This window comes from Rhodnius prolixus, unplaced genomic scaffold (genome assembly GCF_049639745.1).
Source record: "Rhodnius prolixus isolate KJV_2025 unplaced genomic scaffold, Rpr scaffold_7, whole genome shotgun sequence".
In the NCBI taxonomy this organism is placed as follows: domain Eukaryota; kingdom Metazoa; phylum Arthropoda; class Insecta; order Hemiptera; family Reduviidae; genus Rhodnius; species Rhodnius prolixus.
This window is the reverse complement of record NW_027411582.1, coordinates 26186921-26214290: the sequence shown is the minus strand read 5'-3', so window position 1 is coordinate 26214290 and position 27370 is coordinate 26186921. Positions and strand designations below refer to the sequence as shown.

The following is a 27370-nucleotide window of genomic DNA, read 5'->3' as shown; positions in this document are numbered from 1 at the left end:
TGTTTTTCTCAATTATAAACTATCGTTATTTTGTGCACAGATCTATAAATGTAGAAGATATAATGCGTTGAAAATTTTTTGGGTCATGAAATTCTGTAAAATTATGGCCGTTCTACATCTCCCACTGTGAACCACGTATTGGTATGGCATTTTGATCTCTTATACACTTTGTTTTTCTCAATTATAAACTATAGTTATTTTGTGCACAGATCTATAAATGTAGAAGATATAAAGGGTTGAAAATTTTTTGGGTCATAAAATTCTGTAAAATTATGGCCGTTCTATATCTTCCACTGTGAACTACGTATTGGTATTGGAATTTTGTTCTCTTATACACTTTGTTTTTCTCAATTATAAACTATAGTTATTTTGTGCTCAGATTTATAATTTTAGAAGATATAAAGGGTTGAAAATTTTTTGGGTCATGAAATTCTGTAAAATTATGGCCGTTCTATATCTCCCACTGTGAACCACGTATTGGTATGGCATTTTGATCTCTTATACACTTTGTTTTTCTCAATTATAAACTATAGTTATTTTGTGCACAGGTCTATAAATGTAGAAGATATAAAGGGTTGAAAATTTTTTGGGTCATGAAATTCTGTAAAATTATGGCTGTTCTATATCTCCCACTGTGAACCACGTATTGATATGGAATTTTTTTCTCATATGCACTTTGTTTTTCTCAATTATAAACTATAGTTATTTTGTGCAGAGATCTATAACTGTAGAAGATATAAAGAGTTGAAAATTTTTTGGGTTATGAAATCACTGGATGGCCGTCATTCACGTTTGACACGTTAATTGTTTTTACATTTATGGCATTTACCTATTGTACCCTGTGGGTGCAGGTGTAAATTTCATTAAAATGATAAATAAAAAAAAATGTATTAAAATTTAGAAACTTAGGAAAGATACGAAAACAAAAAATTGTTTCTTTTTTTTTAAATTGAATTTAATTTTAAGTTTTGCTAAATTCCGAATTTCAAATTATTTAATGTTAGTGTTCCGCGTGAAAAATATATACATATATTTGTGTTCCGCGTCTATGAAAAGGTTAAGAACCACTGATATAGATAAATGGACAATAATTATAATGATATTTTGAAGAAATGAATGTTATGTCAGAGAATAATTGAAATACAAAATTACAAAATAGATAACAATAGTGCATGTTTAAAGCCCTACAGTAATATTGATCTTACTCTTAATACCTCGATAGTAAATTTACAAATATTGTTTGCTTTGATATCATCTAAGCACAATAATTTTTCAAATTGGACCAAGTTAGTAACCGGCTCCTCTTGTAAATGAAATAGTAAGAATTTATTTCTCAGCCAATCTAAAATTTTACATTCTGTAAAGAAATGACAAAGATCGTCCTTAGAACTAGCCCCACATTACACAATTTACAGGAAAAAATGTGTGTTTCAGTCCATTAATAAAATAATCGAACAGATCTTTTTAGAAGCTAGTCTAATCTGAGGTATAATTCTGATTTGACTGATTTGAGGAATTGAATTCAGGTACGTTTTTTGGCCACCCAATAAACTATTAATAAATATCTCGGTTTTACGAAATATAAGACGATTTAAAAGATGTAATCTACAATATAGGCACCACGATAGCCGAGTGGGTTAGAGGAGAGACCCGTAAAACTTTAAGATGTATTGTTGGTTTAGTGGGTTCGATTACCCACTGGGGGTCTAGCCCTTGGATTTTATTTAATGGTTAATAAAAAGGGAATTTACAGTAAAGTATGTTTGCTAGTCGCCTCTGTATATAGTTGGGCGTAAAGCCTGCCTGAAAAAAAATAGGCATTACTATACTTTAATTTGTAAGGCGCAACGGTAGCCGAGCGGGTTAAGAGGCGAGACCTGCAAAGCTAATATGCATTGTGATACTGTTTTCGATTCCCGGTCTTGGCCTTGGATTTTATTTAATGGTTAAATGAGAAATAGTAAAATACGTTTGCTAGTCGCCTCCGTCCACAGTTATGAACGCTGTTCACACAGATAGCCACCTGCATAGATAAGATGCTTGCAAATAGGATATATACCCTTAGAATCAAGAGACGTGAGACACACCCAGACTATACGTTATACGTGACACATTGTACTTTTTAATTACTCTAAATTGTTGTACTTATTCTCCAGAGTTCTTTTCAAAATAAAGTTTGTTTTTAAAAACTGACTTTCGGCCTTCATATTCATAACTCACGACACCTAGTAAATTGTAGTTGGACGTTAAGCTCCGCCTGAAAAAATAAGCAATTACTTTTACTTTTACTTACTTTAATTTGTAATATATATTACAAAAAAAAGACTCAATTTTCATTAAGCAGAATACTTCTTACTTCAGAGTGATACATCAAGTGTGTATTCTAATTTTAGACTTTGGATGCCTAAAAGTAGAATAAACAAACGAATCGTTTCACTTACTGGCAGCATCATTTCATCTTGCACGTCATCGGAGAAATCAACAATACTGGCAATAGCTGGCCAAAAAAATACAAGTTAGAAGATTAATTTCTAGAGATTTTTAGTCCAAGATATTTTGGGAATTTAGCTGGACAATGTCAGGCGCCAAGGTAGCCGAGCGGGTTAGAGGTGTGAACACGCACAAACTGCTTATAAACACACTGTTTATACTGTGGTAGTGGGTTCGATTCCCGGTCCCCTCGGCCTTGAATTTTATTTAATATATTTAATAAAAGAAATTTGTATTAAAGTATGGTTTGTTAATCGTCTCCGTTCGTAACATCATAATTTAGTAGTACAGCTCGTAAAGCCTGCCTGAACAAAAAATAGACATTACTCTGCTTTCTCTTTTTTTACAAAAACAATTACAGTGGAATTTCCGTTCAAACAAATATTCCTCCGGAAAGTAGATAGGTTAAATGAACATACGCTTTACCATGGAATGAATTTCCTCGGATGCCATCAGTATTATATATATATACAGGAAGTCATAGTGGAAAATATTTAATAGTCCCATTAACATTGCTGGTCGAGTATTCGCTTATTGGGAATTCCATATTAAACCGCCAGCTAAACAAGTTAACCATCCATATCATCCATGGAACTAACTCGTTATTTAATTTAAAGTGGTTTATTTAAATTTTATATTTTATTTGTTATATTTATACAGAATAAATATGGTGCCAGCTCACTAAAGAGTTTGTACACATATTGATCCATATTCCAAATGGAATTCAATTCTTTAAAGATGTGGATACGGTTTTCGGGAAGCTGTAGGCTCGCCAAGATGGTGATGTGATGTGGATGGCTGTGTGTGAAAGAAGTTGTCTGTTAGCATGTGAGTGTGAATGGCATGAATGTCCAGTTCTCTGTATTATTTTTTTTAATTAAAAAAAATGTCCAACATTTCTTTAATTTGTCCGCTGGCCGTAAGCCTTAAAGCCTCCACCAGATGATTCTCCATTCTCCATTCTGATGTCGGCTATTCCCAAAATTTTGTAATTGAAAATATTCTTTTTTATGTATTAAATTACCAATTTTAAACCAAACACCTTTAACCAAAATACCGGATTGCCGTGAACAAATTAACTAGCAGAACTCTACTCCAAAAGACTGTGTCCATCACTGGTTTTCATGTTATAAAGAGTCGAATTTATTGCTATAAATCCAATCCATTTCCATTTAAGATAATCCATTCAACCGAAAGTTCCATTTTTAATGAATGAATTCTTCAAGTTTTTATAAAATATTCTCAAATATGGATGAAACCATTTCTTTGAACGTTAAGTAAATTATGTTACTCTCAGACGTGTCATATGTCCTCCAGTTCACTACATCCGGACTGCACTTCTTTGCACTGATACTGTAAGCTACCTCGGACTAAACATGAAGAAACGTTTGACATGGAATACACTCCTTAATAGACAAAAACTAGAAATAGCTCTACTATCTACTGGCAATACTTCTTAACAGACAATCAAAATTGACACTAAACCACAAATTATAACGCTTATAAATATAACGCTCTATTGAAGCCTATTTAGAGCTGCGAACTCTGATCTGTGCGGTTTTCTACCAAGCATTCCAACATCTATCGACTTCAGATTCTACAGACACAAATTCTTTTAATGTTCCGTCCTATACAAGAACCATTCACTCCGATCTAAAAGTATTCTTCATTCAAAATCCTAATCTCCGCCCGTTACAAAGAAGTTTCACTCTCTGCTTTCCGCACATCCTAATACCAGCATTCATCTTCAAAATTTCCCGACAATCCGAACCGTCGATAGTAATGGCGCTGGCCCAGCGATCTATTCGGTGGTATAGCCCAAAATAATTGGAAAGCCACCGGTGGGTGGTAATTCATCTCATCTCACACCCAGTCATCTGCTTTTCATGTTGCACCGACAATTGCGCCTACAGTTGTAAATTGCATTAAAGTTATTCTTTAAAAAAAAAATTTATTAAGTATGTGTTTTTAGCGAGATTTGAATTTCATTAATTGTGAGGAAAGGTAAATTTAAATTTAAAAATAAAATAAAATATTTTATAGTTCGGTGAATATATTTTAGAATGCAAAACTCTCTTTTTTTGTGGCTAATAGTCTGGCAATCATAAACACACATGTATACATGTTTGTACATGATTCAACGTGAGCGTACATGCTTCAAAAAAAAAAAGTATGGTAAAAGATTGATGGGTTAAACTGTGTTTGTTGCATTGATGGGAAATCAAATAACTCTCAATCCCTTTAGATGAATCCGTGACCTACCTTAATTTATTTTATTTATCTTTAGCGGTTCAATAAAATTCACACATTTTGGTCTCAAAACACATTATCACGATTATCTGTTTGCCATTTGTGAGTTGCTTTCGTTTTTTTATTTTATTGTCTTACGTTATTCTATTGACAAAATAAGCATGCTTAGGTTTATTGTATCCCTGACTGGTTTCGGACTAACAACCAATATTATGTTTTGATTATTCAGTTTCGTGAAAAGAATTTGACTTAGTTATAGTCTGCACACTGTAATTGTTGACATAATGGCATTCGATTACAGTTTCAGCAAAGTCCTTGACAATAATAAATACCCCATAGGTATTTGATAAATTATCGTATAATGCAATAAAAATTGACATTGTGAAAATGTCCTAAATAAACATGTTTTGAACATTATATTTCCGGTTTCATACTTCTAATGTAATGCAGAATCAAAAAAGATAATGAAATATTTTTCTAAAGTAAACGAAAGTGAAATTTAGATCATTGAATGAAAGTGAAAGAGCACCATTTTATGTACTGGATAACTGTGCTTTTATTGGTGAAGGAGTGGCTTACGGTGTCACTACGTCATCAGCTACAGCCCGCCTACTGCACACATCCCGTTCGCCAATGAGATTAGCCAATCGTTTTTGGCAATTATTTCTAGGAAAAATACAATTTAAATTTTTTTTACTAATTTTTCCCCCATAGGTATTTGATAAATTATCGTATAATGCAATAAAAATTGACATTGTGAAAATGTCCTAAATAAACATGTTTTGAACATTATATTTCCGCTTTTATACTTCTAATGTAATGCAGAATCAAAAAAGATAATGAAATATTTTTCTGAAGTAAACGAAAGTGAAATTTAGATAATTGAATGAAAGTGAAAGAGCACAATTTTACGGACTGGATAACTGTGCTTTTATTGGTGAGGGAGTGGCTTACGGTGTCACTACGTCATCAGCTACAGCCCGCCTACTGCACACATCCCGTTCGCCAATGAGATTAGCCAATCGTTTTTGGCAATTATTTCTAGGAAAAATGCTATTTAAATTTTTTTTACTAATTTTTTCCCCATAGGTATTTGATAAATTATCGTATAATGCAATAAAAATTGACATTGTGAAAATGTCCTAAATAAACATGTTTTGAACATTATATTTCCGCTTTTATACTTCTAATGTAATGCAGAATCAAAAAAGATAATGAAATATTTTTCTGAAGTAAACGAAAGTGAAATTTAGATAATTGAATGAAAGTGAAAGAGCACAATTTTACGGACTGGATAACTGTGCTTTTATTGGTGAGGGAGTGGCTTACGGTGTCACTACGTCATCAGCTACAGCCCGCCTACTGCACACATCCCGTTCGCCAATGAGATTAGCCAATCGTTTTTGGCAATTATTTCTAGGAAAAATGCTATTTAAATTTTTTTTACTAATTTTTTCCCCATAGGTATTTGATAAATTATCGTATAATGCAATAAAAATTGACATTGTGAAAATGTCCTAAATAAACATGTTTTGAACATTATATTTCCGCTTTTATACTTCTAATGTAATGCAGAATCAAAAAAGATAATGAAATATTTTTCTGAAGTAAACGAAAGTGAAATTTAGATAATTGAATGAAAGTGAAAGAGCACCATTTTACGGACTGGATAACTGTGCTTTTATTGGTGAGGGAGTGGCTTACGGTGTCACTACGTCATCAGCTACAGCCCGCCTACTGCACACATCCCGTTCTCCAATGAGATTAGCCAATCGTTTTTGGCAATTATTTCTAGGATAAATACTATTTAAATTTTTTTTACTAATTTTTCCCCCATAGGTATTTGATAAATTATCGTATAATGCAATAAAAATTGACATTGTGGAAATGTCCTAAATAAACATGTTTTGAACATTATATTTCCGGTTTCATACTTCTAATGTAATGCAGAATCAAAAAAGATAATGAAATATTTTTTGAAGTAAACGAAAGTGAAATTTAGATCATTGAATGAAAGTGAAAGAGCACCATTTTATGTACTGGATAACTGTGCTTTTATTGGTGAGGGAGTGGCTTACGGTGTCACTACGTCATCAGCTACAGCCCGCCTACTGCACACATCCCGTTCGCCAATGAGATTAGCCAATCGTTTTTGGCAATTATTTCTAGGAAAAATACTATTTAATTTTTTTTTACTAATTTTTCCCACATAGGTATTTGATAAATTATCGTATAATGCAATAAAAATTGACAATGTGAAAATGTCCTAAATAAACATGTTTTGAACATTATATTTCCGGTTTCATACTTCTAATGTAATGCAGAATCAAAAAAGATAATGAAATATTTTTCTGAAGTAAACGAAATTGAAATTTAGATCATTGAATGAAAGTGAAAGAGCACCATTTTACGGACTGGATAACTGTGCTTTTATTGGTGAGGGAGTGGCTTACGGTGTCACTACGTCATCAGCTGCAGCCCGCCTACTGATACATCCCGTTCGCCAATCAGATTAGCCAATCGTTTTTGGCAATTATTTCAAGGAAAAATACTATTTAAATTTTTTTTACTAATTTTTCCCCCATAGGTATTTGATAAATTATCGTATAATGCAATAAAAATTGACATTGTGAAAATGTCCTAAATAAACATGTTTTGAACATTATATTTCTGGTTTCATACTTCTAATGTAATGCAGAATCAAGAAAGATAATGAAATATTTTTCTGAAGTAAACGAAAGTGAAATTTAGATCATTGAATGAAAGTGAAAGAGCACCATTTTATGTACTGGATAAATGTGCTTTTATTGGTGAGGGAGTGGCTTACGGTGTCACTACGTCATCAGCTACAGCCCGCCTACTGCACACATTCCGTTCGCCAATCAGATTAGCGAATGGTTTTTGGCAATTATTTCTAGGAAAAATACTATTTAAATTTTTTTTACTAATTTTTCCCCCATAGGCAGGAAAGAGCATGTATATGCATCTCTAATGGTGGTGGCCATTTCGTGCGTTATCTCTAATATTAATGAGGAGTAAAATTTATAATAAAATAGTACTTTTCTTCTTATTCAATCAAAAAACCGTTATAATATTATCATTTTGACATTTCTTATAAGAATCATGTTTTCATTCATAACTTGTAAAATATCGCTCACAGAAAAAAACCGTTCTAGTAAATTTTACTTAAAAAAATAGTGGAATCTATTTCTGAAATAAAAACCTCACCTTCCCATTTGTAGTTGGTGCCTGTATCTCCCTTCTGGGAGCAACGAAAAAAGTTTACAAATTAAATTTGGATTTCTAACAAAAAAGCTAAGGGTACACGTATTTTTTAGTTTGTTTTTTTTCTAGCTATCTTACTTTCCGAGAAAAAGTCGTTATCCATATAGCTTGGGACACCCTGTATATTATACAGATTGTAAATAACTAAATAAATTTAAAAAAAATAGGAGAACTTTAAACAAAATTAAATTAATTAAAAGTAAAACCAATGAGCAATCTCTTAAATAATACTTTCAAAGCTCAGTAATATTTTATTTCCCCTAATAAATTTACCAAACTCATGGAACCGTATCCATTTCCAGCACTTAAAGTTCATCAATATGTTTTATTTTAGAACAGTCATTTGACCCAATTTGTGTCTGGTAATTATACATATTAAAAAATATCGCCATTTATTAATTTCAAAATATGTAATCATCAAATTAAACAATATTGCTGCGAACTAAAGCAATAAAATTTAACACATGTTACAGTACATCTATTTCGTTATCTTTAATTCAGAACTTATGCGTAATTAATAGCACTACAGTTACTGGATTTATGTAAGTAATCTCACGCAAATTCTGGCGTAAACACTAGCAACATAATCACAGTTATCTAGGATCTATTTCTAACTTGGTTAATTTCCATTCTCTTTAATATTATTGTACAGTCTCTGGCATGGAAGATCCAAGTCGTACTAAACCAGGAAGCTGCAGTGGTTTATGTTTAAAAGTGTGCAACCATTGTGCGAGTTCTGGGGCTAAGCACTAAGTGGTTTAAGTGCATTTAAATTTTATAAAATCATAGCACTTAAAATTCTGCTTGCTGTGTAGCCTGGCCTCTAACCTCGTCCTTGCTGAGATGCAGTTTAACCGATTCTTCGCAAACTGTTCACTTGTGAGACCATTAGAGGAGGAGACATCTGCAAAGGTAGAGGCTTGGTATAGAACAGGGCTGAGCAACTTTTTTTTACAACTGGCCAGGTTCAAATTTAAAAACGTTGCGCAGGCGCATTGAAGAGCATAAAATGAAATACCCAATAAAAATATTGAATGATAAAGGTGGCCATTACAGAAATATAGATTTAATCCAATTTTAATTTCAAACAAAATTCATTCTTTAGATGTTTAGATAAAAATTATTATTACATAGAAAAAGATTTATGTATTTATTACATATTTAATTGGAAGTTTGTCATTGATTTTATGCAACCAATTCGTCTATATTTGGTGATATAGACGATACAGCAACTAGCAAACAACTTTCTAAACGAACATCGCTTAATCTGGATCGGCGAGCGCTTTTAATTATTTTCATTGAGCAAAATAATAGTTCACGAACATTTGAGCGCCCAATCCCCCCCCCCCGTAGGGGGAAGTTATTAGCCACTTCTTCAGGGTACTTGGCATCCCTGCGGGTATCCCAGTCTAACAACATGAACATGAGCAACATATACTGTTACACTCCAAATAAATTTACACAGTACACATACGGGTATAGTCATCTGTACAAGGAGGGGGGGCTTATCAGGTCGGAACCGTTGTGTAGCAGATTGTGTAAGGAAGAGGAGGAAACGGCCTCTCACTTGCTGAACTCGATTGCGCTATGAAACCTTTGGATTTTTTGAGACCAAAGGAGATAGTAGTGCAAAAAGAACTAGTTGGGAAAGTCCTCAGCCTCTTTAGTAGGGGAGGTTTCGTCTACGATCCAAAGGGGGAAGCCACAATAAGCCTTCTTTTGGCTGCGGTGCCGTGGGGCACAGTTCCCGTCCCGATAATCTAATCTAATCTAGGTGCTCCCAAAAAGTGCCTTTTTTCTGGATTGACGTAATTTCGGTAAAAATTGATGAATGTTAACATTTTGAAACTTGTTTCTTTAGGTCTGTGCCATTTTGAACATCTATTAATTTCATTTGTAAACTTCTACGCTAAATGGTGAAGACAAAATTTCGAAAACAAAAACTTCGAGATATTTAGTGTTAATAAGTCACAAATTACTATAATTTTACAAATATTTTTTTCATTTTACTATAATTTTTTTATGGAACTCTTTAATAGGCCGCACAAGAAAGGAACCGCGGGTTGCTCATTCCTGGTTTAGGATCTCTCACCAGTCTTTGCTATTCGATAGAGGCGATTGCACATGTTGGAACATGAACGCCTCAACAAAAGGTGGAGAAATCATAGAAATACGAGGGTCGTTTGAAAAGTCCGTGCAAAGTCAGAGAGATAGCACCACTGGCGCGTATCGAGGTTATGTTTAGTTAGTAGCATCTCTTGGAAGAACACACACCAAGTTTCATCCAGATCGGTCTATTTCTTTGTGTTTGGCATTCGTTTGAATCGAGGAAGTCGAGTGATTTTCAAAAAATGGACGAAAAAGAATTTCGTGTGTTGATTAAACACTACTTTATGAAAGGCAAAACGCCTCAGGAGACTAAAGAGAAGCTTGATAAACATTATGGTGACTCTGCACCTTCGATTAGAACAGTTTATAAGTGGTTTCAAAATTTTCGGAGTGGCCATATGGGCACAAGTGACGCTGAACGTTCTGGACGCCCTGTTGAGGTTACTACACCAGAAAGCTTTGATAAAATCCATGATATGGTGATGGATGACAGAAGAGTGAAGGTGCGTGAGATTGCTAGTGCTGTGGGCATCTCGAATGAACGGGTACATAATATTTTGCATCAACATTTGGACATGAGAAAGCTATCCGCAAGATGGGTGCCGCGATTGCTCACGCTTGACCAAAAACGAAATCGTGTGAAGTGTTGCAAGGACGGTTTGCAGCTGTTCCAGAAGAATCCGCAGGACTTTCGTCACTGTGGATGAAACATGGATACATCACTACACTCCTGAGACCAAAGAACAATCTAAACAATGGGTTACCAAGGGGGAATCTGCGCGAAAAAAGGCGAAGACCGTTCCTTCGGCCGGAAAGATTATGGCGACTGTCTTTTGGGATTCGCAAGGAATAATCCTCATCGACTATCTGGAAAAGGGTAAAACTATTACAGGTGCATATTATTCATCGTTATTGGACCGTTTGAAAACCGAGCTGCAAGAAAAACGCCCACGATTGGCCCACAAAAAAGTCCTTTTCCATCACGACAACGCACCAGCTCACACCTCAGCAGTTGTGGTCGCAAAATTAATGGAAATAGGGTTCCAACTCGTTTCACATCCCCCCTATTCTCCAGACTTGGCTCCCTCGGACTACTATTTGTTCCACAATATGAAGAAATGGCTGGCGGGAAAAAATTTTTATTCAAACGAGGAGGTGATTGCAGAAACGAATGGCTATTTTTCAGACTTGGACAAATCCTATTATTCGGAAGGGATCAACAAACTAGAGCAGCGTTGGACGAAGTGTATAAGCCTAAAAGGAGACTATGTTGAAAAATAAAAAAGGATTACCCCAAAAAATTAAGTAGTTTTTATTTTTGCACGGACTTTTCAAACGACCCTCGTACCACTTTCCACTTTTTATTTCTCTCTCTAAAAATTATTTGTCGCATTAGAAAATTCATTCTTCTGTAATAAGAATAAATTTTCGAAGTCGAAACAAACCCGTAAAGGCTAATTCCTTGATTTTGTTGATAATGATAATGTAAAATATAATTACATGCGTAATGAGATAATTTAGGATCATGCTTACACACTCTCTCTCTCTCTCTCTGTGGAAATATTGTGGAAAAGCGGCATGTTCTTCTATGTAGTAGAGAATCGTAATTATTTGCTCAAGGGGAGGAAAAACCACATCCCCATCAAGCAGTTTTCCACAGTTAATCCACAGTGTGTGGGTGTGTTTGTGGAAGTGAGAGTGAGATGAAAAACCTTACCCTTGGGAAATGGTTGGGTTTTCATCCAGAACTCGTAGCCAGGCGGTCGTCCTCTTTCTCGTGAAAATTGCCAAGTATAAAAAAAATATATATATATAAAAATAAACCCATTTTCTTCGTCACCATCTATACCTCTACCTCCATCCTAACCATCTAATTCGTTATACTTCTTTGTGCTGTTCCTACTTTCTCACTCTTAACATCTCTTATACGTATATCCCCATTTTTATATTTCTCTCCTTGTTTTTTTAAAGCTTTCATAACTACAGCTTTACTTAGAAAACATTACTACCAGACCTTACTAAGTGAAGAACCGAGATCGTAAAGTAACTGGCTTACTTCCCAAAATACTCTTAACGCATAAGATGTCTTTTCTTTTCTTTTGTTACATTTCAACCTGCTCCTTCTCACACGTATATCCACGTTTTTTTTTTACCACTTCCATAACACAAACACAAGCCTCTTGGCTTCAGTGTCCTGGAAAGCAGGACCCATTTCCTTTTCCTAAGGATAAGGAAAAATAATTAACTCAGTAATTCCTGGATTCCCACAATGGGAGATCACGGTTTTGAATCCTGCCTGCTGGCCTTCCTAGGCTAAAGCTTCTTAATGGTTCACTATTCTTCAGTGATGGACAGCGTTGTCTGTAGCGAGTAAATACTTGTCAAAGAGGTCCTCAGATGTTGACGCGTCTTAAATTGAAAAAAGAAAAAAAAAGTACAATAATAATATTGTATAATTTAAATCACTCCCTGGGAAGGAATATTCATGACAAGGACTCCCCTTAACTAAATAGATTAGATTAGATTAGACTAGACTAGATCGGCTTCAAGGCTCCCCTCACTTTAAAGCTCACCCTCCAGACCTGTCCTTTTGATCAGACTCTCAATGCTGGAGAGCGACTCTTGGGTAAAGCTCACCAGGCCTTGGTTGTTCCTCCTCGAGAAGTAACATCCTTAGCCACACGAGCCCCTCACAATGACACAACACGTGAAGTGCCGTTTCCTCCTCTTCTTGACAGAACCTACAGAGGCTATCATCTACCAGGCCCATGCGATGCATGTGTTTTCTGAGCCTGCAGTGGCCGGGTTAATAGTCCTACAAATATCCTTATAGCCCCACACGACCTTGACGGATTAATTCTGCAGTCAGCCTTGGCGAATAGCCTTTAATAAACTCCTTCGGCCTGTCTCTGCCCAGTGGTGACAAGCCACCACTCCTGAGACCTACTCTGCCCCCTTAACTAATAACGAATGATGGTTTTGGTTTTCGACCTTTGATAACAGATTATCAGAGGTAATTTTCAAGGTGCGGTCACAGTGCATAGTGAGGTGCACAGTCGTTTCGGTAAATTTATCACCTTCTTCAAAGTATAGTAGATATTTGCAAAATTATATGTTAAGCTATATCATCATAACAGTATGATGATATAGCTTAATATGTTATCGTCATAACAGTTATAATAATACAGCTTAATATATGTAATCATCATAACAGTTATGTAAAGAGTTATGATGATATATCTTAATAAGTTATCGTCATCACAGTTATAATGATACAGCTAAATATGTTATCATTACAACAGTTATGATGATATAGATTAATATGTTGTCATCATAACAGTTAAGAAAAGAGTTATGTTGATATAGCTTAATATGTTGTCATCATAACAGTTACCAATGTAAAGAGTTATGATGATATATCTTAATAAGTTATCGTCATCACAGTTATAATGATACAGCTAAATATGTTATCATCATAACAGTTAAGAAAAGAGTTATGATGATATAGCTTAATATGTTGTCATCATAACAGTTAAGAAAAGAGTTATGTTGATATAGCTTAATATGTTGTCATCATAACAGTTACCAATGTAAAGAGTTATGATGATATATCTTAATAAGTTATCGTCATCACAGTTATAATGATACAGCTAAATATGTTATCATCATAACAGTTAAGAAAAGAGTTATGATGATATAGCTTAATATGTTGTCATCATAACAGTTACCTATGTAAATTGTTATGATAATATATCTTAATAAGTTATCGCCATCACAGTTATAATGATACAGCTAAATTATGTTATCATCATAACAGTATGAAAACAGTTATGATGATACAGCTTAATATGTTATCATCATAACAGTTAACAGCTTAAAATATAACTGTACAAATATTTAACACACCCTGAAGAAGGTAATAAAGTTACCGAAACGTCGGAGAGCAAAAAGAAATTTGTGTATAAACTTAGTTAGTAAATTAAATTTAGAATATTATTGGGTAATGGACTCAATTCCGTTCTCTGTTATTGTGTGGGGTTAAACACACAGGAACAAATGAACGTTGAATCGATTAATTTGATTCGTTATTTTAAAGCTCTTTCTATGCCAGGACTTTAACGATCTCTAAGTGTTCATTGTTAACGTTAAAGAATAATCTAGAATCAGGATAGGAAAAATCCAAAAAAATGGCCTCTGCCATCTGTTGTAAAATAAGTTTCAATAATTTATGTTCGTGTTTTAAAGTTGACCTAGTGATGTCCGTATTGTAGATGGTAAATAGAATCAGAAACCCCAGTACACTGTCTTAAGGCAGGCCGGCACAGTTAACACAAATTTCAAGAGTTAAAAGAAATAAAAAATAATGAAGAAATGGAGAAAACCGTGGAAACTATTTCACTCTACTTTGAAAATGGTTACAGGAAAGTGCACAGGTGTGAAATATAGTTTTTCTCATTAAGAAATATTACTTTAAGCAAAATAGGCTAATTACTAAAAGAAAATTTGTAACTCCAATTACTGAACAACAGAAAAATGCAGTAAAAGAACATTACAGGCTAAAAAAGGGAAATGATAAACATGTTTCAAATAAAAGGAAACGGAAATAAGTAACTGTTGTAGATTATTCTTTAAAAAAAATTGCATAATTCCATTTTATATTTCCTCCTTTTGCTTCAGGGCTTTGGTTATTTTTTACAAATTTACGCGCCCTAATAAATCTTACGTGAGTAAAAAAAACTTTGTAAAACTAGTGCAGAAAATTTGTAAAACTAGGGCGTAAAAAGGATCCCATTAAAGTAATAAAGTAGATGAAAACTGTCCGGTAGGACAGTTGTATAAGGGTTGATCGTCAAAAACTGCACGAAAAAGCGTAACGTTGAAAAACACCCAACTTTGACAATTTTTTTCTCTTTTTCTATAAAAGATAAAATTCCCAAATTTTCTTTATAATATAGGGCAAATCCTCCTTTATATCAGTAATTTTTTTGCAACAACCCAGATCTAATAGGTTTCGAGAAAAAAGTTGCCGAAAATGAGCAAAAACGGCATTTTCAGAAAATGTTCTTGTTCTTCTTCTTGTTGTTGTTGTTACCTTTTTTGTAAACAACGTAGCGCCTAAATGCGGGAACCGATTTTCATGAATGAGGTGTCATTCGATTCGGAATTTTGTGTAGATGTGCCTTTTGGGGGTCTCGACTCTGTACATCGAATGGGAGAGGAGTTAGCCCCCTTTATGTAAGGCCCCCTCCAAAATTATTATCATTAATTTCTATGTAAATCTTGGCCCGAGTTTGATAAAATTTGGTAGGATGATAGGGTTAGGGCTCCTCTACGTAACATTAAAGCAACGATCTGCTTTTACACTTGTTAAGGAGAAGTATAGCAATCATTTCAAATTATCGACATGCGAACCGATTTTTATGAATGAAGTGTCATTCGAATGGAAATTTTGTACAGATTTGCACATTAAAAGTCTCGTCGCTATGCCTCATAAGGAGGGGAGTTTGCCCCACGCAAGTGATGGCCCTTCCTAAAACTATTATTACCAATATTTCTATAACCCTTAGTCCGATTTTGATAAAATTTAGCACGAAGAAACGGTTAAAGCTCTTCTACGTGACTGCGAAGTGCCATATGCTCTTACTTCTACTAAGAGGAAGTACAGCAATCGTTATAATCATCAATGAGTGAACCAATTTGCATCAATGAATTGTTGTTCGATTCAAACTCTTTGCCTCTTCGCCATTTAGGGAGAAGTACTGTATTCGTAGTTTATTTTTCTTACTCCTCCTAAAAGGAAGTACTGAAATCGCAGTTTAATTTTGGTATTTACGTACAAATACCTTCTTATTAAAACTGTTTGATTCAAAATGCTTTTTAAAAAAAATTGTTATTGAGGATGGTTTGGGGACCGCAACTATAATCATTCTTTAAAAAGATCTCTCCAGTGGTAGTTACGGTTCCGACTTAACACCTTATCGGGTTGTAATGATAGAATTGCTTTTACCAAATTTAAAAAAAAATCCGTAAAGCAGATATGTAACTTTGTAAAACAGACAAAAAGGAAGATCAATACAAAAGGTACAAAAATCTCCTTAACAAAAACTTACAGTTTAAAATGTTAAGTATAAGGGTTGATTAAACGCCAAAAGGTACACAAATCAGCTAGTATCCAACATTTCATTAATACTTCATTGATATCATTTAAGTAATTTTACTGCATTAATTTTCATTAATATTTTATAGAATTTATTAGATTTCACAGACCCTTATGCTGGCCAGTTCATTCATAATATTTTTTTTGTTATAATTGTGATAAAATGTATATTATATCTTCGTTATTAAATAGGTACTTTTATTTTTACTCTATTCCAAATTATTCTTCTGATTTATCTTTAATATGCCCTTTATTCTGGGTAGTCACATATACATGCATGCTAAAATAGAATAAGACAAAGTTAGAGTCGGCTACTGTATAAATTTGAATCACGGATTTAAAACAATATTTCAGTCTTGAATTCGTCTTACCGAAATATTCGTGAGCACAAATAACATACATTTAATAACAAGTAGATTATTCGACAATATTTATTCATTTCTCAATTGTAATTTAATTTAGTCCTCCTAATTTTACTTAGAGTAAAATAGTGGAATAATTAGCTGTCCTAAAAATATGCATATCTTATTTATTTTATATTACATAAATACAACATTGTGGGAAGAACACCTAGATTTAGAATGTAATTGAAGAAAACTATATTATTTGCGATAAAGCCAGATAATTATTACCTATTATTATAAACGTTTGACTACTTCATAAAATAACAATTACTTTAATCGAAGAATGAACTTAAACCAACGATTTTTATTTAAAAATAAAAATAAATAAATAAAATCATTGATGTATGTTGGTGTAAGCATTTTTTAAAAAACGTTTTTGAATTTTTTAGCCTCATATTTTTTTATTTTATTTTTTTATAACGTTTTCTTTTTAACCTGTAATTAATAGTTTGATTATTATAAATAATAACTAGATATTACAGTCAATTTAAGTTAAATGGTGTGCTACTTGAACAAATATTTTGTAGACGAAAATGGCCAGCATAAGGGTCTGTGACATCTAATAAATTCTAAAAAATATTAATGAAAATTAATGCAGTAAAATTACTTAAATAATATCAATGAAGTATTAATGAAATGTTGGGTGCTTGCTGATTTGTGTACCTTTTGGCGTTTAATCAACCCTTATAAACATTTTAAACTGTAAGTTTTTGTTAAGGAGTCATTAAGTTGTTTTGTGTCATTACTTAATTGTAGTAGAAGTAAATCCGTTTATTGTTTTGTACTGGTGTTACTTATTGAATAAAATACTTCTTGGTCTTAAATGGCGCCGTCCTAATTTAGAGGGGACTTTTTTATTTAAATATAACAATCTTTGTTTATAATACAATGAAGTGGAAAGACCAACCTGTTTATTTGGGACTGCGACTTTAAATTAAATAATAGATTGTTATACTAAGAACTGATATTGCTTTGCTTTTTCCATGAAATAACTTTTACATTCGATTCCATTTTTCTGTCTCAAGTTTTTATTAGTTTATTTATTTAATCAAGCAAACCTAATTTCTTGTTCTTTTTGAAAAAAGGTTGAAGTAAATAATAAAGTAAATAAGGTTGCGTAAATAAATAATGCAAATAAATTGGAAAGATAAAACAATTTATTAAAATAACAAGAACCATCTTAACAAATGCTTTTCTTTGTAGCAAAATTTGTTTTTGGAAAACTTTTTTAAATTTTCATAAAAAAAAGAAGAAAAACCCAAGCACTATAAATTTTCTTTTCAACAAAGCATTAATAGCCGAGCAAACTCGAAAGTTCTTTACTTTTATTATCTTTTTACAAATCCTAGAATGTGGGAAAGGAAGCCTTCTAGAAGATTTAGAAGTTAGAACTCTTTTGTAATATACAGTCCAAAGAGAACCCTATTATAAGGTGGTTTCTATTTCACTCTTAGAACCTTGTTATAGCAATAAAGATAGCAATAAAATTATGCTTTGTGATTTGGGGACATATATCTTCTCTTTTTTTTGGTGAAATAGGACCGTCAAACAATAATTCATTGGCTATTTTTTTATATTTTATTTATCACAATTTTTTTGTTCTATTGTTTTTTGGTATTTCTGCAATATTAAGGGCATTATATTTATTGGCAGTGAATGAAATTTGTAATCTATAAGTTATAATTCTGTTGTCATTATTCTCTTAGCTTCTAACTTCAATATTGACAATGAATAATCAGTCAATAAACAACACGATATTGGAATAAATTTCTGACAATTCCAATTTTGTCTATTAAAGTAATTGGATTAAAATTCAAGAAAGTGAATGAAAATGTGTTTTTAATTATTTCCTCAATGCTGAGATTTTGCTCAACCAAATATTTCCTTCATCTTCAGCATCCAACTGGATCTATCCTGGATATCCTCTTCTCTCAGGAGGTTTTCACTCAGATGTCATCTATCCACTTTTCCTTGGTTATGTCCTTACTTCGGCTTGCCAGTCTGGGATTGATTTCCTTACCCATTCTTTCCATCTAAAGATTCTTTTTAAACGGCCGTAACGTCTAACTGTCTTTACTTCTACCTTCTACTCGCAATCTTTGGTGTTTATGGATCCCAAAAATGAGGCGACCAAAATTAAAAAAGGCGACCCATGTGCGTTGTGTGGGGGAAAACAATGATGCAAGTGCAGGACAATAATTTTATTTGACAAATTAACAATTAACAATTTTGAACGAGTTCATACTAATGGCTCTTCTGCTACTGATTCTCGTTCATCAATTCCTCTATTATTGCTTCTGGCAAAGCAATGCTAGGTACGAGGGTCGTTTGAAAAGTCCGTGCAAAAATAAAAACTACTTAATTTTTTGGGGTAAACCTTTTTTATTTTTCAACATAGTCTCCTTTTAGGCTTATACACTTCGTCCAACGCTGCTCTAGTTTGTTGATCCCTTCCGAATAATAGGATTTGTCCAAGTCTGAAAAATAGCCATTCGTTCCTGCAATCACCTCCTTGTTTGAATAAAATCTTTTTCCCGCCAGCCATTTCTTCATATTGGGGAACAAATAGTAGTCCGAGGGAGCCAAGTCTGGAGAATAGGGGGGGATGTGAAACGAGTTGGAACCCTATTTCCATTAATTTTGCGACCACAACTGCTGAGGTGTGAGCTGGTGCGTTGTCGTGATGGAAAAGGACTTTTTTGTGGGCCAATCGTGGGCGTTTTTCTTGCAGCTCGGTTTTCAAACGGTCCAATAACGATGAATAATATGCACCTGTAATAGTTTTACCCTTTTCCAGATAGTCGATGAGGATTATTCCTTGCGAATCCCAAAAGACAGTCGCCATAATCTTTCCGGCCGAAGGAACGGTCTTCGCCTTTTTTGGCGCAGATTCCCCCTTGGTAACCCATTGTTTAGATTGTTCTTTGGTCTCAGGAGTGTAGTGATGTATCCATGTTTCATCCACAGTGACGAAACGACGCTTAAAGTCCTGCGGATTCTTCTGGAACCGTCCTTGCAACACTTCACACGATTTCGTTTTTGGTCAAGCGTGAGCAATCGCGGCACCCATCTTGCGGATAACTTTGTCATGTCCAAATGTTGATGCAAAATATTATGTACCCGTTTATTCGAGATGCCCACAGCACTAGCAATCTCACGCACCTTCACTCTTCTGTCATCCATCACCATATCATGGATTTTATCAATGATTTTTGGAGTAGTAACCTCAACAGGGCGTCCAGAAAGTTCAGCGTCACTTGTGCCCATATGGCCACTCTGAAAATTTTGAAACCACTTATAAACTGTTCTAATCGAAGGTGCAGAGTCACCATAATGTTTATCAAGCTTCTCTTTAGTCTCCTGAGGCGTTTTGCCTTTCATAAAGTAGTGTTTAATCAACACACGAAATTCTTTTTCGTCCATTTTTTGAAAATCACTCGACTTCCTCGATTCAAACGAATGCCAAACATAAAGAAATAGACCGATCTGGCTGAAACTTGGTGTGTGTTCTTCCAAGAGATGCTACTAACTAAACATAACCTCGATACGCGCCAGTGGTGCTATCTCTCTGACTTTGCACGGACTTTTCAAACGACCCTCGTATCTGTTCCACTTTTAGTTACACTGGGTTTTAATAATCTGGTAGTTAGTTTCAGTAAAATTTAGATTGAAATGCAATGGCTTTTCTTATGGCATAAATGGCCGCTGGTCGCGACCCATTTATTTTTAAACTCTTACGACCTAAAATTGGGCCGCATCTCCTGTGTTTGTGATCCGCTGTTCTGTAGTATTTTTTTTTTAAACGTTTATTTTCTTTCTTCAGTAAGTAAAGTAAAGTAATCGCCTATTTTTTCAGGCGGGGCTTAACGTCCAACTACCAAATTAGGTGTCGTGGACGGAGGCGACTAGCAAACATACTTTACTGTAAATTTCTTTTATTAACCATTAAATAAAATCCAAGGCCTCTAGACCGGGAATCGAACCCAGTACCACAATACATATTAGCTTTGCTGGTCTCGCCACTTAACCCGCTTGGCTACAGTGGCGCCCATTTTTTCTTTCTTCATTTCTAACTCTTTGTAGCCTTGATATTCGTGCTTCACTTCTCCAGTAATCCATCTCGATGGCTAGAAGTTTTTCCTTAAATTCAAGGACCAAGTCACAGCTAATTTCTTGTCTTTGTTTCCTCATCTGTTAGATCAACAATGAATTAATTGGGTCGACTTTTCTGCAAAGAAATTTTTTTTTTCCCCAAATAAAATTTCTTAACTTCCCGAGGATTTGCTCATTGTGATCGTACCGCTGAGCTCCCAAAGCGATGCGTAGCTATTTATTTTTGTTAATTGCTAAAAACCTACGTAATATATAATCAAATATTTTGTGTGGTTTGAGCATAAATTAGGAAAATATTGTTAGGCAATAGCCTGAAATCAAGAGATTTTCATGCATTTATTTTTCCTTTAAAAAAAAGCGAATAATTAATAATTAAAATTCAACTGTCTAAAAATAATAAAAATAGAATGAAGTAATAAAAGATTAGTAACACCTGGTGTAGATATATTTTTAGCTCCATCCATTGCAGATTGCAACATATATATGTATATATAGATTCTATAAGTGGGAATGGATCGATGGTGCGTCAGTAGCCGAATTAGGCTGGAGTTGATCCTCTTCCAATTCATTTTCACCAGTTTTCCCAGTTGGTGTTTCTTTAATGTCAAAGGTCAGCTTAGACCTACCAAATCCTGGCCGTCCAGGTATTTACCGTTTGGTTTTTAGTGACATTTAGAAATAAAGACAAAAAATAAATAATAAAATAAATAACAAGAAAAACCATTTAAATCTTAACTGTTATTTTTGTGAGTTTAGACAATTCTTAATTCCTTTAAATCAACAAAATGTTACAAAAAAAAAATCTTTCTTCTGTAGAATTACAGTAATTTATCACTTACAACTACATTATCACATGAACATTGTTATTTCAGAGGTACAGATCTACTACATTACGTGGCCTCGATTTAATTAACTTCTTAGTTTTTACATCCTGGTTTAATACTTTACTCTATACGATTCGGTACAGAATTAATTAAAATCGGAGCAATACAAAGAGAGATATAGAGGTTTAAAATTTGGACGATTTGCAAAACCTCCACAATTTAACCTTTAATATCTCAGTAACTATTATCACTAAAACATTACCACTTATACCAGTTGTAGAGTAAACTTTTCTGTACAATTCAGTAAAGAATTCATTAAAATCGGAGCAATACGAACGGAGAAATAGAGGTTTGAAATTTGAACGATTTACAAAACCTCCACAATTTAACCTTTAATATCTCAGTAACTATTATCACTAAATCATTGCTACTTATACCAGTTGTAGAGTAAACTTTTCTCTACAATTCAGTAAAGAATTCATTAAAATCGGAGCAATACGAACGGAGAAATAGAGGTTTGAAATTGGAACGATTTACAAAACCTCCATAATTTAACCTTTTATATCTCAGCAACTATTATCACTAAATCATTGCTACTTATACCAGTTGTAGAGTAAACTTTTCTCTACAATTCAGTAAAGAATTCATTAAAATCGGAGCAATACGAACGGAGAAATAGAGGTTTGAAATTTGAACGATTTGCAAAACCTCCAAAATTTAACCTTTTATATCTCAGTAACTATTATCACTAAAACATTACCACTTATACCAGTTGTAGAGTAAACTTTTCTGTACAATTCAGTAAAGAATTCATTAAAATCGGAGCAATACGAACGGAGAAATAGAGGTTTGAAATTTGAACGATTTACAAAACCTCCACAATTTAACCTTTAATATCTCAGTAACTATTATCACTAAATCATTGCTACTTATACCAGTTGTAGAGTAAACTTTTCTCTACAATTCAGTAAAGAATTCATTAAAATCGGAGCAATACGAACGGAGAAATAGAGGTTTGAAATTGGAACGATTTACAAAACCTCCATAATTTAACCTTTTATATCTCAGCAACTATTATCACTAAATCATTGCTACTTATACCAGTTGTAGAGTAAACTTTTCTCTACAATTCAGTAAAGAATTCATTAAAATCGGAGCAATACGAACGGAGAAATAGAGGTTTGAAATTTGAACGATTTGCAAAACCTCCAAAATTTAACCGTTAATATCTCAGTAACTATTATCACTAAAACATTACCACTTATACCAGTTGTAGAGTAAACTTTTCTCTACAATTCAGTAAAGAATTCATTAAAATCGGAACAGTACAAAGAGAGAAATAGAGGTTTGAAATAAAAATTACAGTTATAAAGAAAGGAGGATTTGCCCTATATTATTAAGAAAATTTAGGAATTTTATCGTTTATAGAAAAATAGAAAAAAATTGTCAAAGTTGGGTGTTTTTCAACGTAACGCTTTTTCGTACAAATTTTGACGATCAACTCTTACACAATTGTCCGTTAGAATTAAGATGAAATTGATAAATAATTGCATGAATTTAAATAATTATTAATAAATTAAATGCATTCTGTTGTAAATTTATATAAAACAAGTATCTGTAACATTTTACAACAAAAGTTTAACCAACTGTTGGGAACAAGAAATATTGTGAGCAGTTCTGGCAGCCAAGTTTGGTACAAGTTCGCGGGTTAGGGTATTAGCGGTTAGAGTTATCATCGCCCTCTCTCTTTGAAATAGATTTCAGATTGTAAATTCTATTTTCGTGAATTTGTCACTACTAACTTTAATAATACATCATTTAATAAATTATAATAGTGAATCCCAGAAATCATTAATGGCATTAATTGAATCCCAGAAATATATTGAAAAGACCCAGCTATTAGAACAAAAAAAAAATAAAACCAGGAACAATGCCAGGGATTATATTATTTGAACTGGTTTAGTAATGAACAAAACATCATTATGTACAATACGGCTTCACTTTAAGCTGTTCACAATTTGCAACTTGTAGAACTTTCCTACTGGATTCAATATAATTCATTTGATTGTCTTTATTGTTATTATGATGAAGCCTTATAAAGCAGCATAGTAGCAGTTTCTATAGTTCTACTAAAGTTTTAGTTATTAGTTTAGAAAACTAAAGTTTAGAAATTAATTTCTTTTGTAAAACTTCTAGCAAAATTCATCAAGTATGCAAATCTACAACTAATCGTTTGCGATAATTAAAAAAAATTAATGCATTATCTCCAAAATATAAGTAATTTAATTGTAGATGAATTTCTGTCTTTAAAAAAACACTGTTTAATGTCTTAATACTAGATGCACACTTGTAGAGAAAATTGCAAAAACTTATTTCTATGAACAAATTTCAGTGATTTTCGATAAAATAGTTGAAAACATTTGGTTGATATCATCAAATCTATAGAGAAAAATTTCATATCTTTATTTTTCCAATTTCGGATGGAAAACTTGCAACTTGTTCGACACTGTATTTTTGTGACAAGTTCCTTTAGAAGTTGAGGGCAGGTGTTGGTCTAGTGGTCAAGAGAATGGCTTTGTGTGAGGAAGGTCACCAGATCGAATCCCGCGTATGGCTACTTTTTATTTGTTGGAAAAAAATTGTTTATAGTAAATTATGAGCTTCTGCCCCCTTCCACGACATCTAATTGGTAGTTTGAAGCTCCGCCTGAAAAATATAGTTGCCGACTACTTTTGAAGTTACAACAAGAGGTTATGTTGTGGCATTTAACAACAACAACAACAACATCAACAACCTAATTTGGTGGTAGTTGGCCGTAAAGCCCACCTGATAAAGTAGGTCTTATTTTACCCATTATACCCCCGAAAACCCTTTCCTTCTCGCCCTATAACCCTGAACACATTCTTTTCAAAAATCCCCTAACAGTATAAATCTTTCCTCGCTCATAAAATGCCCCTACACCCAAGCTTTAAAACCCTAAGTGCTTCTTTCTATCGTTCTTCATTATCCTTTTTCTTCCCATTAACTCTCAGTAGCGTACAAGTTCATGCTTTTCTTTGTGCTCATCTTTACAAATACAATTTATCGAACAGGCTCTCTAGACTATTGATAGGCTCTGGATATCTAGAACGAGAGTTTGCTGAATAAAAAAAAAAAAAAAACGCAGTACACTGAAAAAGAATTCAGGTGCTCATGACCTCCAGACGTTGTTGCTCACAAAAATGAATAAATGACGCTAACATTTGGGAAAAAGAGAAGCCGGTCGAGTTTTACTGGCAAGAATACTTTTCTTCTTCGTTGGAGCGAATGTCTTCACTTTGCCCTTTCACTCAACCTAGAGGAAAGAAAGTGCTTATTAATATTCATTTCAACTTTGCGAATGGCTAATCTGAACAATGCCCTTTTTGAATGCCATAGCATACCCCTTGTTGCTTCAACTTCAAAGTAGCTTCTCATACGAGTATATTTTTTGTTTTCTTCAACAATGTACTTTTTCACCTTATTGAATGATTTGTTTTTCAATTTACAAGAAATACAATGTAAGGTTATCTACCAGAGAACATTATAACCTTTCACTTTGCAGCCATTTCTTCTTAAGATTCCCCAAGTATTTTTGAGCAACAATTTGATCGTATACGTATACTTTTTTAAGATATTGTAAGGTTTTTTTCCTTTTACTAAAAACTTTAACTACAACTAGTGCTGCCACTAGTTAATTTAATAAGTGTGGGTTCGATAAATAACATAAAACTCGCTAAACTTATAAGTAGCCTGATTTATTAACACATTAACATTACTAACATTAACATTTACTAGCAAATATCGCTATTCATTACATTTACCATTTACAATAGTCACAACAGTTTACTGTTACTTACTCACTACGTAAATACACCCCAAAGTCTGTTCCACAACTGACTACTGGTCCGCACTGCACTGAATTGCACTAGACTTATGTTAGCTGCACTAACAAAGCTCTACTCACTAACTACCCAACTGGCTAACTCTGAAGCACTCCGCAACACTGACTCTCTCAAACTCCAACTCAAACTCTGACTCTCTCCAAATATGTCTGCGTCACTCCAACTGCGACTGCTCCACTCCAACTCCGACTGTCTCACTCCCACCTGCGACTCACTGACTGGGAAAACACGTACTGCCTCCACCCCAACTGGGGCCGCTCCCTTGGCTTTTACACAGTGGTGGACCGCTATAGGCTTTGGTCACTAAACTCCCTGAACAATCTAGCCCTTTCTTCTCCGGCTCAGGTAAAGTCTGGCCTTTTGTTTACACAGTGGTGAATCGTTATAGGCTTTGGTCACTCAACTCCCAGAACAATCTAGGCCTTTCTTCCCTGGCTCAGGTCAACTTCGTTACAATATTAAAAATTTAAGCATGGTTGAATTAATTACAGAAAAAGGGAATTAAATTCTTGACTAAGAATATGGCCGCCCTAAGAGACTAATTAATCATATCAAGTTAAAAAGAAAATAGAACAAAACCTAGTTAAACAGATGGAATTCCTTGTTCTAATATATATTTCACTTTAATTAAAAAACTAAAGGGTTTAAAAAAAAGAGAAAAACTGTCTCGGAACCAGAAGACTTATTGACTTCTTTGCTTCATGAGAATAAAAGAATACTTTATTCTCTTTGGAATACTTTTTAATTCTCTTATTTTTTTTTATGATGAAACGGCACTATACATGTCATCATGCCGAATAGACACAACTTCGAATTGCAGTAGAATTCTTAAATACTCTCTGGAGGAAATTTAAAATAGATATCGAAATAAAGTAAGACAAATTTAAGTGTTCACAAAATATTTAGTGTTTCCTTTAATGTCTTTACCGCGGAGCAAAGTGTGGCCACCTCTTCCCAAATATTTTGGGAGTTTTTGGTGGTAATCTCAGCTAATAACTGACAATCATGCAGGAGTTAAGATAATGTGTGCAAATCTTTTTGAGTTTAATGAACTACCGCGGGTTAACTCAATACTCGCTACACTCTCGTCTTTTTTCGGACGTCCTCTTTCGGGAGGAGGGGCCTCCCATACACACTTGGACATTGAGGATATCCGCACGTTTAAACAAGCAGAGTTCTAACAACTATTTGGCTAGAATTTGGTGGGTGTCTGTTGTTGTACAACAACTTGCAAATCATCTAAAACTATTTAATCGCTGAGATTAACAAAAAAAAAGGAGATCAATACAGCTTCCCTGTAGAAAATATAACTCTTTTTAGGATATGTAAAAGATAATAGATTATCTATCATTGAGGATCCAATTTTCTAATTAAAACTATAACCGTTGTTGTAAGTTTTTGTTTTGTTTTGTTCGAGATAACTGTTTTTATAGATCGTTCCGTGAGAGGAATGTTTCACTAACATGTCACAGATGTTGAGGAACTTGTCCGCTCTCAGCTTTATATATCCTAGGAGAAGGATAAGTTGAATGTTCTTCTGATCTACACATTCCCAAGGGATATGTAAACTCTTTTTTTTTTTTTGCCATTTACAGAGCCATCTGTGAACGAGGTAGGTTAATCTCTAGTTTTACTAGCACTCCAGAACTGGTCGTTAGTTTAAAAATTGTAAAAAAAGGTTACATTCACTTACATATCCTAAGGTCTAACTCTCCATGGATATAGCTTCGGCTAAAAGAGTAAACCCTTAAAATACCAAGGTCCTCCATTGTATCAAAAGCTGGGCGTAGGACCCGCAATTGTACCCTGTAAAAC

At 33.8% G+C, this 27370-nt stretch overlaps 1 protein-coding gene across 1 annotated transcript in view; it reads right to left on the bottom strand.

Annotated features, from left to right (window-relative positions):
- The window catches only part of Octalpha2R (alpha2-adrenergic-like octopamine receptor), a 634943-nt gene that overhangs the window by 256492 nt on the left and 351081 nt on the right, over positions 1 to 27370 (bottom strand). The gene's annotated exons all lie outside the window — the stretch shown is intronic.